Raw genomic sequence first — 6,516 nt, forward strand, 5'->3', positions numbered from 1 at the left:
AAGGCAAGACTTCACGATGTAAAGTCGTGCTATTCTAGCAGGACAGACAACTTCCAACTATTCTTTCTTTTTTTTCAAGTTTGGTATTAACTTTATTCTATTTTCTGTATATACTTTAAGTACATAAAGGTTTATTTCCACAGGCCTCAGGAAATGGGTATAAATCACAGGACTATCTCTCTTCCCACCAAAAAAAGTTGCATATTTTGGTAATTGTTTGTCCGGGGTGGGGTGGGGCTGAAATTTATATTAGCAATGCTGTGTAAGATTCTTACATCAACGGAGACCTAAAACCAGTCTGCAGGGGAGGTTCTAGTCCTCTGGCTCAGGTGCCTGGACAGAAGCTGTTAAGTTGTTGAGCATGACAGAGAAAAGGAGGCAGTGAAGATGGATGACGGGCACCTAGCAGGTAAAGAGGAAGGAATGCCAGACATCTGGGAGTGATGTGTTGTTTTTCCTTTAAAGACATCTTTAGGGAAAGGTAGGAAGGTGCTAGGCAGGGAGCCCAGAGAAAGAAAGAGTCCAAGACACCTTTAATGGCCCTGGAAGAAGGGCACTGCTACAGTAGCTGGTACCAAAGAACCTTCTATCTCATGGTTGAAACAGATCAAGATGGAATGCAGAATAAAAGGAATGCTTGTAGGGAACGATTCGCTTGGAACGCCAGATGGCCAAGCCTCGGCTTTTCATCCAGTTCTACCCTTGCCTTCACTTGTCAACAGGGAAAAGTTAGTTTGGTTAGAAGAACTGTCTGGAATCAATGCCAGCTTCTACTACCCTCATGCTCATTGTCAGAAAAAAGATTAACTAGTGTGAACATTCTGATCTGTTAATTCCTAGGACTGTTTTATTCTTCTCAAAGGACTGTCTGTTGGTAGAATAACACCCCCAAAGCCAAAAGCTGAAAGGCACCAGTCCTGCTCCGCAGTTCATTAAGAATGGACTGGTGGTGTGATTGAACTGATATGGAAAGGTCGCACCTTCCTGCGCAAGATCAACTGACTTACTATCCCACCTCAAATCTCAGCCTGAGGTATATTTCAGTGAAGGCAGGTAGCTGTGCTTCTCAGAGTAGAGAAGCAATTTAAGAGCAGAAAGGTAGAGGAAATCTAGAAAAGAACTGTCCTGATACAGATTTATCCCATGGTGTGAAGGGAAAGGGCAAAGAACCCAGTGGCACTTCGCTTAACCAGCAATTTCTGTCACTGTGGTGACCAGCTTCTGCCCATTCCATAGGGTCTTGAACTGCTCAGGGACTGGAAACTCATTAACGTCACCACTTTCCGTAGGAATGAGGACGTTCATCTCAGACAATTTGGCACTGACTATCTCACAATCCAGGGAATTCTTGCTCAAGTAAGCATGGCAGCCATCTGTTTTGTTGATGGAAATGGTTGGCACTTTACCCATTACCTGAACTTTGACATCCCTACTATTGATTATCTCCACGATGCCCACCACATCATCAAATACCAGACCAAGTTTCTTACAGTTATCTACTGTAATGGAGTTAATTTTGCCCTTGATTTGCAATGTGGTGTTGACACATTTGTATATGTAAACCACCTGTTTCAGCTCTGTGTCATCAATCACCAGGTTGGAAACATTCTCCTGATTTTCCACTCTCCACTTCTTGCCTTCCAGTTCAAGTAGAGCTAGCTCCGTCTTTGTGGTTGGTTTGGGGTATGGGCTGGTTTGGGGTTTGGTTGCAGAGAATGGCTTGGGGCCACTGCGTACCGGACCACTCTGAGCCTTCAAGGCAGGGTTCTTGTGAGTCTTCATGTCATCAGATACATGTTTTAGGGCATGTGTGATGGTCTCTCCCTGATTAATCTGCGCAAACAGTGCTGAATGGGATGTAGATTCATCAGAGCCTGAACTGGTGGGGACTGGGGGAGGAGGTGGTCCTGGTGGTGGGGGAGGAGGGCCTGATCCAACAGAGGGGCCAGATGGTAATCCACTCAGTTCTTTTGCCACAGGCCCCGTCTTGCTCCAGGACAGTCCAGTGGTATGGAACTCCTTAATGTAACCCTGCAGCTCTGTCCATATACTCAAGTAAGCTTTGACCCAGTCTACATGCTTCTTATTCACATCTTTGTACTCCTTGAGGACTCGGTTTGTATAAAACATGGCAGCATCATTCATTTCTTTCACATAGGGGCCAGGCTTGGGAGCCATAGCCACCCAGCCCAGGGCCTGGATACTTTCACTGATAGCTGACAAGTGATTGAATATCTTGCTGCCTCGGTTCTTCTCCCGAAAAGTTATCGCTTCTTGGATCTGCTCGGAGATGGGTGCCAACAAATCAGAAAGCTTATTACCTGCTGGCTGCTGACACTGAGAGGCTGTAACCAAGAGTGCTCGCTCCAACTTCAGACCTGTGTGGACCATCTCCGCATGTTTCTGCACGTCTCCCCCAATTTCTTTACTGATCTTCAAGTACTCTCCCACAGGACCAGCAAGCAGTGAGTCAAATGCTTGCACATATGGAATTGCACCTTTTGATGAACTGTCTCCATGTGAACATGACCCACAGTGCATGTCAGAGGTATGGGATACTGACTGCCTCCAGGTGGCCCACTGCCCTTTCCAATCTTTCTACCAGATTTTGCATGTCAGCCATAATGTACCACCTCGGGACTGCCATCAGCCGCTCTCCACTTCCGGCAAGAACTGCCCAGCAATCTCCAACTTCCAACTATTCTTATCCTTTTCTTCATCTGCCTTGGATAATGTCGGGGCCCCAGGGTACTTAGGGAGAAGCCAAGAGCAGAGACAAGCAACTTCACAGGCTCATACACTAAGAGTAACATTGAAAGGTAAGAAAAATGAACCGCACCTTTGAGTCCAGACACAGAAGATGGGTAAGAGATGAGGTTGCATCCCAGATGATGTATGATATTCCGGCAGCTGTTAGGACATTGTCCCCAACAACACTGGCAGCAGCTGGTAGTCTAGCTTAGAAATCAGATCTCCCTCACCCAAAATAAATTAATTAACACCCACCCCTTTGAATTAAATAGCACCATCTGCCTGCCCAGCTTCTGTCAACGTTCTTTCTCCTTTAACGCCTGTGCCTTCTTCCAGTCGCCCTCAGAGCTGCCAAGAAGCCGGTTCCTGCTCTTCAATGCAGTTCTATCATGCCAGGAGATTGCAATCAAGCCTTCATATTCTGCAGCCGGTGGAGACATTAGTGGTCCTGAAAGCCCAGCTAACTTTCTGTTACCGGCATCTGTTAAAAAGAGATCAAAACCTGCCCCTGATGTATATTCCAACATAGTATCAGAAGTAACAGCAAATGGACTGTCACTTTTAAGTTTATTCCTTCATCAGATTTCTTATTTGTATTAAAAATCTATAAATATCACCTGTAATCTAGAAGATGACCAAACATAGTTAAGACCAAAAATAAGATTTTTTTTGAGCCAGAGTCTCACTCTGTTGCCCAGGCTAGAGTGCTATGGTGTCAGCCTAGCTCACAGCAACCTCAAACTCCTGGGCTCAAGTGATTCTCCTACCTCAGCCTTCCAAGTAGCTAGAACTATAAATGCCCATCATGACACCTAGCTAATTTTTCTATTTTTAGTAAAAAGGAGGGTTTCACTCTTGCTCAGGCTGGTCTCAAACTCCTTGAGCTCAACGGATCCTCTAGCCTGGGCCTAGGATTACAGCACGAGGCATTGTGCCCAGCCTGAGACAAAAATCTTGGGAAGCATATTTTACTAAGCTATCTAGGTATCACTCAACTCATTCTAAAGTTACAATAGTAAGATTTTGCACTGTTTTCCCCATTAGTTTTCAAACAGCTCTTACATGCTATGTCTTACACATCAAAAATAAAAATGCAATTTGAAAAGACTGATTTTACAAAATGATCACCAAAAAATCTCCTTAATGAGAGAAAAAAATTAATTTTCAATCAGGTGATAATGTTGACAGCCAAGTAGATCAGATATTCCATCAGTAATTATATGCAACCTCAGCCATCTATTACTTGAAGCACAGCTAGTTCTAAATGTATAGCAGAGCAAATTGGAGCTTTAAAAATGCAAACAATTGTTTGTGAGCAAATTTAAAATTTGACCCCCAAAAGATGTGTATGTGGGTTCCTGCACAATTTATAAAGACCTCTACTTCTCTTTTGTACCCACTCGTTCATTTTCCTATCACCAAATGGGTTGTCATAATTCTTATAGGAGCCTGAAGAGGCTCACACCTAAGTCATGCTCCAACTGAAATTTTCGCCACAAGGTGTGGAGGTTCTAAGCAACACAACTGATGATTTAACATCTTTCTAGTCAGAGTGTGGCACTCAGCCCATCAGCATCACGTGGCTTGAGAATTTGTTAGAAATGCAGGGGATCCAATTCCACCCACACTGCTGAATCCAGGTCCACCCACACCAGCTGATTCCAGCTCCACCCATAACCCCTGAATCCAGCTCCACCGACACCACTGAATCCAGCTACACCCACACCCGCTGATTCCAGTTCCACCCACACCGCTGAGTCCAGCTCCACCCACACCCACTGAATCCAGCTCCACCCACTGAATCCAGGTCCACCCACAACCCCTGAGTCCAGCTCCACCCACTGGATCCAGGTCCACCCACAACCCCTGAGTCCAGCTCCACCCACACCCGCTGAATCCAGCTCCACCCACACCCGCTGAGTCCAGCTACACCTATATCCGCTGATTCCAGCTCCACCCACACCCCCTGAGTCCAGCTCCACCCACACCCGCTGAATCCGACTTCACCCACACCCGCTGAATCCAGCTCTACCCACACCCGCTGAATCCAGCTCCATCCACACCCGCGAATCCAGCTCTGCCCACACCCACTGAATCCAGCTCCACCCACCACTGAGTCCAGCTCCACCCACACGCGCTGAGTCCAGCTACACCCACACCTGCTGAATTCGAAGCTTCCTTTTTACAACATCCCCAGGGGATTCCTTTGCACGGGCATGTTTGAGAAGCGATGGTTTTGAGCAAGTAAAGCAGTGAAATATTCCCGACACGCATGCATTCTCTAGTAAATTCACACCTGCCCCGCTTGAGTTTTATAGAACCTCAGTTCAAGGACAAATACATTTTTTAGCTGCTGTATGAGCATATTTGCACTATAAATAGTTTAGATTAACCAAATCGCTTTTGCCAGGAGAAGGAAAATATTCTCCTTTACCCTCAAATAATTCCTCTAGAGAGCGGAACAAGACATTCACTGGACATTAGGGTGCCCCAAAGGGAGGGGTTTCCTAGGACCAGCGCCTTTCTGTGTTAAAATGGAGACGGTCATAGACAGACAGGGATGACTGGCTCTATCCTGGTTCCCTAAACATTTATTTTCTTACAAATCTTAAGGCATTTTTAAAAAATTATACACTTGTAACCTTTTAAAACATATTAAAGATTATACCACTGTTTCTCACATTACCCAAGATAAGAAAAGTCTTACTCCAGAATGAACAGTCCCAGGGGAGCATGGAAACATCACGATAGCCTCCTGGGGCAAAAAACGGTGGTGGGGGAAAGAGGGCAGAGCTGGTATTGGGGCAGGTCGTGACGATTCCTGAAGAGCAAAAAGGCATGAAAACAAACATCTCGGACGGCGCCTGTGACTCAAAGGGGTAGGGCGCCGGCCCCATGTACTGGAGGTGGCAGGTTCAAACCTGGCCCCGGCCAAAAAAATGCAAAAAAAAAAATCTCTAGCTTCCCGATTTGGCTTGAAGCCAAGTATAGCAAACTGTTGATCAGCTGTGGCAGCATGTCCGCTCCTGAGAAGGTGAGCATATGTCACCGGACAGTAGCCCCAGGTCACAGAAGCCCCAATGCTGACGATTGGCTTGTCTTTCCAGGGAATTTCTAACTGGAACACAGTGACTTTCATCAGCCTTTGTGGGCGCTGGAACTTAGATCATTCCCAACATGTAGAAAGTGAGAAGGTTGTTTGTAAAGAGAAGGGAAAGGTTTATACGTATCCAGAGGAACACAGAACCGGTTTGGGGGCAGCAGCTGCACAGTGAGACATTCCTGGGTCCTGATCTCAGTCATAGTCCTGGTTCCAGTTCCTTTATGGTGGAATAGTTTTCCCAGCCTCTGTAGCTCCAGATATCTAAGGGGCTTGGATTTAAGGACCCCCCCCCTCACCTGCATGTTCCTGTTTCACATCCCAGCCACAGCAGTGCCCTTGCAGTTCCTCTGATCCAGATAGTCACAGTTGACTAGTCCGTTAAGTTCCAGCCCCAGAGTGCCCCCTCAGTGTTTACAAGCTGGGCTGTTACAGTCTCACCCTCTCCTCCAGACAGCCCTGCACTAACTCAGCATTTTGCAAGATTATGGGATTTCGAGGCTTTACAATCTTTCTGCATCTGTGGGTTACAGCCTGAAATCTCTCCACAGAAAGAACCAACTAGTCAACTTTAGGCAGCACCCGGGAAGGTGAGGCCCAGTAGATGGAACATGAACTCAGGCGTTAAGAGCCTTACTTTAAAATACTGGCTCTACCCACGTAGT

General features: G+C 46.2%; 1 pseudogene across 1 annotated transcript; it reads right to left on the bottom strand.

Annotated features, from left to right (window-relative positions):
• Positions 1-1,154: 1,154 nt before the first annotated feature.
• LOC128575917 (adenylyl cyclase-associated protein 1-like) lies at positions 1,155-2,662 on the bottom strand (annotated as a pseudogene). The gene has a single exon (XR_008377195.1). The product of XR_008377195.1 is annotated as an adenylyl cyclase-associated protein 1-like (transcript).
• Positions 2,663-6,516: the final 3,854 nt, after the last annotated feature.

The sequence above is a fragment of the Nycticebus coucang genome, chromosome 23 (assembly GCF_027406575.1).
Source record: "Nycticebus coucang isolate mNycCou1 chromosome 23, mNycCou1.pri, whole genome shotgun sequence".
Classification (NCBI taxonomy): Eukaryota; Metazoa; Chordata; class Mammalia; order Primates; family Lorisidae; genus Nycticebus; species Nycticebus coucang.